Consider the following 11,380-nt stretch of genomic DNA (forward strand, 5'->3'; position numbering starts at 1 on the left):
TCGGCTCTAAAAATGTAAGGAAATTCTCGTGTGTGCTCACTCGAAGATGAGCCTTGAAGACACGTTAAGTGAAAACCCATTCACATTGCACAAGTCCTGAGTGTCCTGGAGACAGAGAGCAGGATGATGGCTCCCAGGGGCTGGAGAAAGGAGAAGAAGAGTTAATGTTTACAGGGTCTTGAGAGAAGATTGAGGTAATAAAGTAACTTCTGGAGTAATGATGGTGGCACTGGTTGAGCAGCAATGCCAATCTGTTTGCTTCCCCTAAGTTATACCTGTAGGAAAGTCTAAAATGGTGGATCCTATGTTCCTGGGGCTATTATATAATAGGACAGTGTTTTAGGGTCAGCGGCAAAGTTTCTGATTATAGATGACCCAACCATCTTTGGAGGAACAGACCTCTCACTCGATGGTGGAAAGACACAAAACAGACAGCAAAAACACCCAGGTGGGGCAAGAAGATGACTCTGTGGGCAAAGTGCTTGCTACACAAGAATGAGGGCCTGAGTTCTGATCCTTAGCACTCATGTAAGACCAAAACCAGAACATGGTGGGTCCATAATCCCAGTGCCTGGAGGAGGAGCAAGAGGACTCCTCTGTAGCCAGCCAATGGGCTCCAGGCTCAGTGAAAGACCCTATGTAAAAATACTAAGGTGGAAAGAGGTAGAAGAAGACATGCAACACAGAGCCCTAGCTATGAGTACATGCATACAAGTGTACACACACACACACACACACACACACACACACACACACACACACTCATACACACACTCACACACACACATACACATACACACACACACACTCACACACATACACACACATACACACACACTCACATACACACATAAACACACATACACACACATACACACACATACACACCACATACACACACATACACACACACTCACACACACACATACACATACACACACACACTCACACACATACACACACATACACACACACACTCACATACACACATACACACACATACACACACATACACACACATACACACACACATATACACACATACACACACACAGACACACACACACACATACACACACACACACACTCACACACACACACAGACACACACATACACCACACACACACACACACACAGACACACACATACACCACACACACACACACACACACACACACACACACACACACACACACAGACGCCAGTCCAGGGAGGTGTTGATTCCTAGTAACCAGAGCTTTCAGAGTCACCTCAAGAAGGGAAATCCAAGTTCTTCTGAGCTGTCACGCATGGGCAATCAGGTAGTTCATGGGTTTTAATATACACACGCAATGGCTGGGAGGTTTGGGAACAAACTATCTTCACTGCTACTAACCTCAGGCTCATGGCAAGCTAACATAACAGGGCTTCGAGGTATCGCTTTGCCTGTCCATCTGATCTTCCTCTCTTCCTGGTGGACCATGTCTGAGTATGTGTCTACATACATTAGTGAACACTCAGCAAGCTGTGTGTGTGTGTGTGTGTGTGTGTGTGTGTGTGTGTGTGTGTATGGGTGTGCGCTTGCACGTGTGTTTGCTAGATCTCAGGTGAGAACTGGGAAGGGCTGGATTTGAAATCCAAGGCAGAGCTTCTACTTACAAGCCTGTCCTCGGTGGGCAGGGGTTGCCAGGGAGTCTGAGTCTGCCATGGCTGGGTCACCTGATCTCTGAGGACAACAGACACTCAGGCAGCCAACAAGATCATCAAGCAGCAGAGCGTGACAGTCAGCATCAAAGTGGGAATGCCACTCCTTGATCCGGACGTGGCCATACCTGCCTGGGCACAGCTGTGGATGTGACCACCCTGAGATTCAAAGGCACTTGGAACAGGATGGATGGACACACACACACACACACACACACACACACACACACACACACACACACCACAGCCCAGAGCAAAGCCCTCCTCTTCATTCCACGTGAAAATAAGTGTCTAGAGTCTAGGCTTCCTTTCTTCACCATTCTTCGCTGACCTAATTGTTCAGATCTGTGCTTTCTTTTGGTCTTTTTCAAAGAACTAGAAGAATGGTTAATTTCACTTAATGGAATAATTGAATGTCATAATTGTTTTTACATTTCAGCACCAATGTTTGAGTTAAGCTTCGCGCGCTCTCCCTCTCCCTGTCTAGAGCTCTTAATAAGCGGGCTTCTCAAAGGGCCTTTCTATCTTTCTCCATCTCAGAGGCTCCTCCCTGGACTGTCTGGGCTGGCTGCTGGCAGCAGGCTGCTGGGGTGGGGGAGGTGGTGGCTAATGACTGTTTTGGTCTTTGGTTGTCCTGATCTCCTCTAATTCATTATTTGTCAGGCATGAGAGGCACCCAAAAGAGGATGGTGAACAATGCCTTTCATTCTCTTTGGTCCCTCTACCCTTCCATTCGCTTTCATTTTGGAGGAGAGAATGGAACTGGGACTCAGGTCAAGAAGTTGCCGATATTTCTAAGTCTCACTGTAGTCCGTACATGGCTGAACTTAGGCCAGCAAGCTCACTCATTCTTTCCCTTTCTTGATTGTCTGTTGGAAAGTTCCTGTGTACCTAGGCCTGGCCTAGGTGTCAGGTATCTGGTGGGCACAGCATTTGGGTGGAGATGGAGAGTCAAAAACACAAAGGTGGCTGGGGAAATGGCTCGGTCAGCCAGTAAAGAGCTTGCAGCACAATCATGAGGACCTGAGTTCAATCTCCATCACCTATTAATAAAACAAGCTGTGGGTGTGGTTATGCATGCTTGTGGTCCCTGTGCTGGGGAGGCAGAGGCAGGAGGATACCAAGGTGGGCAGTTGACATCTGGCTTCCACAGGTATGCTCACGTCATGCTTATTCTATGTGGATGCACTCCACTATGCACCCTCATAGGCACAACCATGTGCACACGTGTAGGTACACCCCCCACCCCCAAACCATACCACGCAAAGGAGTTATATAAATAGATATCTTTGAGAGGAGACAGGTTTTACTGTTACTTGGTATCAGGCCCTAGATCTGCACCTTGGAGACAGAGGCAACAAACAGGCTTTTGTCCACTGGGAGTTTGTTTAAGGAAATACAACATCCATGTCCATTTTCACCTTATGATTTGTTTAAGAGAATACAGCATCCATATCCATTTCCACCTTATGAAGGCCTCCAGCACATCTAGGAAAAGGCTCCTGTACCCTGGGCTGTCCTCACCTCCTCACAGCCAATTGGCCTCCATGGATGTCACTAATGTGTGTCACAATACAGACATTGATGCGTGTTCTATTGGGGAGGGCAACTTCATGACTTCAGGAGCAGTTTTTAGGGCTACCTTTTCCTCCGTGTGTCCTTGCTCTCTCTATCTGTTTTGAAAACTCTGCAGTCATCAAAGCTCCAGTCCTTGTGTGTTGCTCCCCTCTCGTTGGTCTCCCCACAAAAGCCCACGACTCTTGCCTGGGTAGGCTCTATCTATAGTACCCATGCCATGATATCTCAGCTGGTAACCTGTGACAGTCCCCACCAGACCTGAAGCTACACAAGGGATGGGCTTCTTTATCCATTCAACAAAACCGTTGCCAGAGGAAGGTGCTGTTCTTTGTCATATGCAGATGATGGCTGCATCAGGGTCCCAGTCTCTAGAGCATCTGAGTGGAGGCTTAGTCACCTCCACAATGTCCTTCCCTAGGCCCAGACACCTGCTCTGCCATGTGCAATGATTTGAACTTCCCAGATGGCTTCTAACTGTCTCCTCTGTCCTCGTGGTCTCTATCTCCATTAATTAATAACACAGCAGCCAAAACAACTCAGATAAAAGTGCTCGGAGATATAAAACACATCCAGGGTTAAATCACACTGCCTTTCACTCAGCAAGACATCACTCTTCACCACGACCTCTTTCCCTCAACTGCTTGCCGTCTTACAGCCACTAATGAGCCTCTCATAGTGACTGGCCAGAGGCTCTATCATGATTGTGCCATGCCTGCCCCTAGCCCATACCCTTGGGTCTTTGACTTTAGACTCCTCCAGAGCCTCTGTTCTCATCTCCATCTGCCTGCAGCCCTTGCCTGGCTCACAGTAAGTGTTCTGTAGCTTCATAGGACTTTTATCTGTGTGGCCCATTGAGGGCCACTGTCTGCTGTGGATGAGCCCATTCTGTACAATGGTGTAAGGAAAACCTGACACTTGTCACGGGGCGGGGCGGGGGGGGGGTGAAGCTGTTGTCCTGGATGGATCATTCTGACACTCCACAAGAGGCATCTCTATTCTTTGCCGTGGAAGACTTTGAGTTGCTAATACTGAGACAAAAATACCAGGGAAAGAGTGTCCTCGGCTGTTAAGACCAGGGAGCCGTGAGCATGTGGAGGGCTCCTTAGAGCTACCAGGCTGGGTTCCCCACCCTTCCCCCATCTGCAGCAGCTAATGATCCACACTTCTCACAGAGATTGCTATTACAGGTCAGCCTGTCTCACCAGAATGCAAGCTCTGTGTGGCTGGGATCATGTCTTGACCTAAGGTCTTGGCACCCAGGGCCCGACTGAAAACTTAGAGACAAAGAAAGTACTTATGCAGTGAATGAATGAATGAATGAATGGAAAGAGTAGTCTCCACTCTTCAGCAACCCAGATTGTTAAGTCAAGGCTCAGGAAGCAGATTTTCTTTGACCAATGGAACACACTGTGAACCCTGCAGGTTGAGGGACCACACGTGGGCGTTCACCGCAATCTCATAGAAAGGATTCCGTCTCTGTTTGCACACCAAGTTCTTCATCAGAGGGAACAGAAGGCCTGCATGGAGATGTGGTGGGCAACAGGAAACAGCATGATCACTGTACCAAGGCTGCATCAAGACACGAGCATCAAAAAGCCAGAACAATATGTATGTCATGTAGTCGAGGAATCCTGCCCCGAAGAAGACACACCCCCAGGAACTGAGGAAAACTCCCAGGCTTCTGTTTGTGCTTAGGAGACTCTCATATGATCAGAGGTCTAGGAAAGCAGGAGCCTAAGCATCGGTCAATAAAATCACAAGAAGAGAAGCAAAGGCCTGGGAAGGCTTAAGAAAGAAGCTAGAGGATTGAAGCAAAGCATGCCACAATCAATAAAATGCAAACAACAATAAATAATATGGTTAAAATACTGTCAGTGACATTAGGGCCATGCTTTTAAGAGTCCCCATCTGTGTAGATGGAAGGGGCTTAGAAACAGAGAAACAGGAGGAAGGCTATAGTCACCACGGAAGATCAACCTCATACACTATGTGATGGATCTGTGAACCACATGAACTACTGCTCACAGACACCATTAAAGAAAGCCTGCCCTGGAAAGATAGAAGAAATTCATCCCCCTCAGATCACACTGTCTTCCAAGAGCTGATCGAGGACATTGAATCCCGAGACATGTTCTTTTAATGTATTGAACCCTGAAACTCAGTGGATTTCTCCATCCATCTGAACAGGAAGATGAATCAATCTGTGGACCTCCCAAACCAGGAAGCAGGATTGTGGGACCTCTATGTGGTCAGAGAACTGAATGGTTGTATGGAACCCAGTCAGGCCATGTTTCAGGTACAAACACAACACAGAGAGAGTCTGATGTACGCAATAGATTAGTTATTCAAGTCCTTTGGGAGTTGGAAAAGAAATGGTGCCTGGTGTTAAAATCTAGAAAATCAAATGAGGAAGGGACAATGGTGGTGAGAACACTCATACAGCTGTCCATATCCAAAGACTGGAGGCTACAAATAAAGTTCCACATTGACCAAGATGGCAGTCACATCTACCCCAGGTCTGGCAAGTAGGTGGAACAAAGGTTGAACGCTGTTTTCTCCCTAAGTATGACATGAACGGTCAAACAAAACATGGAGTACCTATTACACCACTTACTCTAAGGTAGCACAAGTATTGAATGCCTTCCTGGCAGCCAGGTGGTGAATCCAAGATGGAGAATCCTTGGAGAAGGCTGGTGTTGAGTGCAACATGGTCACTGAAGCAATGTCAACAGTACATGAGGGGAAGGTCCTGAAATAGAATATAAGTCCCACAGATCCTGCTGATACTGAAAGAATAAATACCATGACTACAAGTTCAAGGACTGGGGATATTTTCCCACAAAGGGCCAGGTGATAAATATTTAAGATCTTGCAGACTACACTCCTTCGCTGTAAATTAACTGAATTTTTGAAATGTAAATTACATGTAAAGGTCATATAGAGCTTAAGTGCTATGTAAAAACATGCTTGGTGGCAGAACGGGGTGGCTTTGGCTTCTGGGTCATTATTTGTTAACCCTGGAACTACGTGGTTGTCTTCTCATCCGCCATCAAGTCTGTGGGTTCACAGGGTTCAGCCCTTGAAGTTATGCTCTTGTTTTCTCCACTGCTGTGTATTGCCAAAGGGTGACATTGTGGCTTTGAGTGGAGATAGAAAGGAGATTTGGGCCAGCCCTCATGGGTTAAGTCACAGTCAGAGCCACTATAGGCGTGATTCTCAACCAGACTGATCAAGATGGCAGCCCCTCTACAGATGACAGGCACTTGAGAGGGGCTGCAGCCTTTGACATATGGTAGATGAGACTTCTACTCCCCTCTTGGATGTGACACATCAGGTCTGTGTGGTTTTAGGTAGAGCCTTGACCACTTTGAAATTTAACTTCTTATTGAGAAATGGAGGGTCAGTGTGTGCTGGGCAGGAAGCACCCTACCAACTCTTGTTGTATAATGAAAGTGTTCAGTAATGTCTTCATTGCCAGAGCAGGTCTGCTTCCTGGGTACAGATTTTAATGCATCTACCTATGATTACATAATAAGACATATTATGACATAATAAGACACATTATGTCACCTCCTGAATGTGGGAGGAGCTCACAAGGCCCCACCTGTCCCTGAGGATCTGTAGGTAGTTAATGGCTGCTGTGGGGGAGCCATTTTCTCCAGGGGTGTCTCCACTGACATGGTGCCCACATTCATCTAGTTAACCCCTCACCCTTACTCCTGTGAGCAACCCTAATTAAATCCATCTGGCTACCTCCCCCAAAGACATTAAAATTGAAGAGTTACTACTTGAGACGAGACGGTGACCAATGAGGTTAAAGGATAATAGGGGTACATAGAATCAAAATACGTTGTCTACTTGCATGAGAATGTCATAATAAAAGTCATTATTATGTGTAATTAATATATGCTAATGAAAAACTAAACAGCAACCACAATACAAAAATCCACAAAGGTCTCCTCTGGATCCCAGTTGTGAGGATATATCATGAACTTCCTGTGGGCACAGACGGAAAAGTGGCTGATTTAGGGGCCGGGGGTGTCCTGAAGAATATACTTAGGGCTGGGAGGTAAAAATAACCTAAATCCACGGAGTTGGGGCTAGTCTTCAGTTTTAGTGGGATGTGACTGCTAATGGGTTTGGCTAGGGGCTGGCCACAGGAAGTACCTCTGCCTAACACAGGAGACATGAGTGACCCTTGAAGAATGGGATGCAATGGGACCTTACCATTGTGTACTGGGCCTGGGGTTGGGTGTTGTGGAATAATATTCTTGTACACTGTGAAGTTGTGTCATTCTGGTTGATTTAATGGAGAACTGACTCACCTTTCAAAGGTGATTAAAGCTATTCTTCAGTAGATGGCCAATAGCTAGGCAGGATTTCCAAGCACAAAAGATGCTGGGAAGAAGAAGGGCGGAGTCGTGAGGAGACACAGAGAAGATGAGGTAACATGCCATGAGCCACGTGGCAGCAAATAAACGAACAGGAATGGGTTAATTTAAGTTGTAACAGCTAGTTAGTAACAAGCCTAAGCTACTGGCTGAGCTTTCATAATTAATAATAAGTCTCTGTGTGGTTATTTGGGAGCTGGCTGGTGGGACAGAGAAAGACTCATTACAATTGGGGAAGCTGAGGTGCAATGTTTTGGTGCCGAAGGCAGAGGGAAGTGTGCTGTGAGCTACAGAAACAGGAGGCCGACAGTACAAGGCTATGACTACCAAAAGCCTGGGGAGCTAGCTTGGTTCACAGTGGACTAAATTGAGTTGAGCTTCAGGTGCTGGTCATGGGGAGGCCTTGTTGACACACCTGTCTACCAAGGATGGACACAAGTCAGCCCCTTCTTAGTGAAAGACAGTGGCTTATATCTTGTCTCCTCCTCACCTCAAGGTGAGGAGAATTGAGTTGAAGGGCAGGGTGGGCTTCCACTGTTCACTGGGATTGAGGCAAGCTTTCTGGAAGAGCAGGTTGTTGAGGGGTAGACTGACTTTCACTTCCTGGGCAAGCTCCCCAGACAGCTAGGCCTGGGAATCCAGCCTTGGAACCAAGCCACCCAGCACTGAACACCAACAGGCAGCCAAGAATGTCACTCCACTGGTTCTCAGCCTGCCCCTCAGATGCCTGCCCCAGGCAATGTGGAACAGCATCAATGGAAGGAGAAAAACCGACCAAGCCAGAGAGCAAACCCCACTCCTATGGCCACTCAGATGTCCGTTTCAGGCCTTTGTTCATATCTTTTTTTTTTTTTTCTAGAAAGACAGGGACATTCTGCAGAGGGGATGGGAATCACAGGATGGCAGGCTCCTGCTGCACTATCCCTGTCATGCAGCTGCAGAAGGTCTTCCCTTTGGGGAGGAGGCAGAGAAAGGCCAAGCTGCCTGGCCAAGATCACGCAGGAGGAGTGCAGGGGGAAAGAGGCTTCCGTTCCCAGCCACAATGGACGCATTTGGTCGCTTGAGCCATTAATGAACACAGACTTGTGTAACAAGCTGGTTCTCTTCACCTCTCGATAATGGGAAGATTTAAAGTGCTTAGAGCAGTACAGGGTGGGGGCAGGAGGAGCAGAGCCATGCCGGAACATTCTAAGTCGGACTCTGGGATAAACGGAGATTTGATATTTCTGGATAATTCCCACTGAGCACCCTCCCCCTTTAATTATCTTGTGGTCGCCCTTTCAAAGGTGATTAAAGCTATTCTTCAGTAGATGTGGTTGTAGATTGAGTGGGAACCTGCTCTTTCTTGTGGTTTTTATCGCAGCAATTAAATCTGGCTGGCTCGGAGAAGCTGTGTGGCAGGAGGGGTTTTACCAAGCGAAATGATTTTCCCCCTCGGGCAATGTTAAATTTAGGAAAAATACAATTAATTATACCAGACAGGTATCTATTATAAACCATGTGTGTATCAGAGGCTCTGAGCTGGTTCACTCTGAGAGGCCCCTTGTCCCCACCTGCTGGGTCCCAGGGCCAGGCTTGTCCCTTCAGCAGGCTTCTTCCCCGGCTCACACCCCCACTCCTTCTGTTTGGAAGCAAAAGTGAAAGGAGTGGAACTTGCCAGAACTTTCTCTGATGCCCTTGAACGTCACTGAGGTGTTGTCTGCACCCTGTAGACAAAGGCCATCCCTACTGCCTCCGTCCTCTGCCAAATGTGTAACCCTGGAAAGGTTCCCTTTGCACATGCACAAAACCAGGGCATCGAGGCGGATTCCTTCAACACCCCACTCTGCTCTGAGTTAGGAATGTAAACAAAGACTCTGTGGAAAAAGAGTCCCATGCATTTTCATCTTCATGATTTTTCCTTCCTTCCTTCCTTCCTTCCTTCCTTCCTTCCTTCCTTCCTTCCTTCCTTCTTCCCTCCTTCCCTCCCCCTCTCCTTCTCCTCTTTCTCTCTTTGGGTGTATAGTGCATGTCTGTGCACCCCTGCGTGCCTGATTTTGGAGAAGGCCAGAAGACGGTGTTGGATTCCGTGGCACCTGAGTTACAGATGGTTTGTGAGTCACCATGTGGGTGCTGGGAATAGAACCAGTTGCTGGAAAAGCAACCAGTGCTCTTCTTAACCACAGAGCCATCCCTTCAGCCCCCTCAGGATGATCCTTGGATTTGATGGGCCACTCATTCCTCTTTACTGGAAGCTTACCTAGATCTTAGAGCAACTTGAGAAAGAGTTTCCCAACCATTCTTCTGATCGTGTTTGTGTGTATCCATTCATTTGTGCAGGGACACATGTGTGCATGTGCATGTAGAGGTCAGAAGAGGGACTCTATTGTCATTCCACCTTGTTCTTTCGCTACAGTCTTTCTCTGGCTTGGGACTTGTCAAGTAGCGTAGGCTAGTTAGCCAGGGAGCCTCCTATCTCTGCTTCCCCAGTCCCGAAATTATAAGTACATAGTACCATATACTACCTTTTACACAGGTTCTGGGAATTGAACCCAGGTCCTCGGGATACCCACCCACATACACAGATAACCATTGGGTCCCCAGTGAGAATAGAAAGTCTTTGCTGATTAATAGGTGTCTGCTCAAGCATGCCAGTGATTTGGAGTCCTTCCCTGGATACGAGTTCAGTGTCAGGCTCTTCCATCACTGCCCACACAATCCAGACACATTTGTAGCACACGTGCCCAGGGCAGGTCCATCCACCAGTAAGGAGACAAGCCAGCTTTGATGCCAGCCAGAGAGCTTGAGCCTCTTTGTCTAGTTCTGGCCCCCTTTTCCCCACATCATCTTTTTGTGTCGTTGTTTCCCTTTTCTAATGCAAGGGGGACAGGTTTACCTGGCAGCTGTCTCATGAGGGTGTTGTGAGGATTAATGAGATAATATTTTTTAAGTACTAGGATATCTTCTGGTGAAAGAGGCTATAAAAGTACAAAGTGTCACTATTACTGTAATTAATGGCATTTCTGGGGCTTTCGAAGTGCAACTTGGGCTAGACAGAAACAGGCAAGATCCCTGATTAGAAGTTGGCTAAGTGTTGAGGAAACAGGGCAAAGGAGCCTGTATGTGGCCAGGAGGGCACAGGGAGCATAGCACTGGGTCCATCCGGGGCATGTGTAAAGAGGTGGGACCCAAAGAGGGAGTGCTGGCAAGAAACCTACCCATACCAGTAGATGCAAGACGCCATCCTTTGGGGCAGGGAGGCCTAACAGATCAGCTCATGCTCTGAGCTCAACCTGGATCCAGAAGCAAAAAATGGCCCAAGAACAGATCGTACCAAGTGGTAGCTCTTTCTCCAGTTTGGGCTTGCACACCAGGACTTCTGTCCCACCTATCCTGACACTCATCCACGAGCCGGTGGTTCTTCTGCCATGCATTAGAGGTTGAATTGTAAAAATGCAGTCCTTTGACCCGAAAGCTGAGTCTGGTGGGGAAGAAGGGTCAGCGTACCAGGTGTTAGAGCTGGAGCAGTGGGAGCTGAGGGATGTAGAGGGTCCATGAGGGTGGCAGGCAAAGAGAGAAAGGAGAGAGGAAACCATGTACATGAAGGGAGATGGAGGGAGGATGGGAGACAGATATACAGAGAGAGAGAGAGAGAGAGAGAGAGAGAGAGAGAGAGAGAGACAGACAGACAGACAGACAGACACACAGACAGACAGACAGACAGACACACAGAAAGACAGGGTGAGAC

This window comes from Cricetulus griseus, chromosome 5, assembly GCF_003668045.3.
Source record: "Cricetulus griseus strain 17A/GY chromosome 5, alternate assembly CriGri-PICRH-1.0, whole genome shotgun sequence".
Classification (NCBI taxonomy): Eukaryota; Metazoa; Chordata; class Mammalia; order Rodentia; family Cricetidae; genus Cricetulus; species Cricetulus griseus.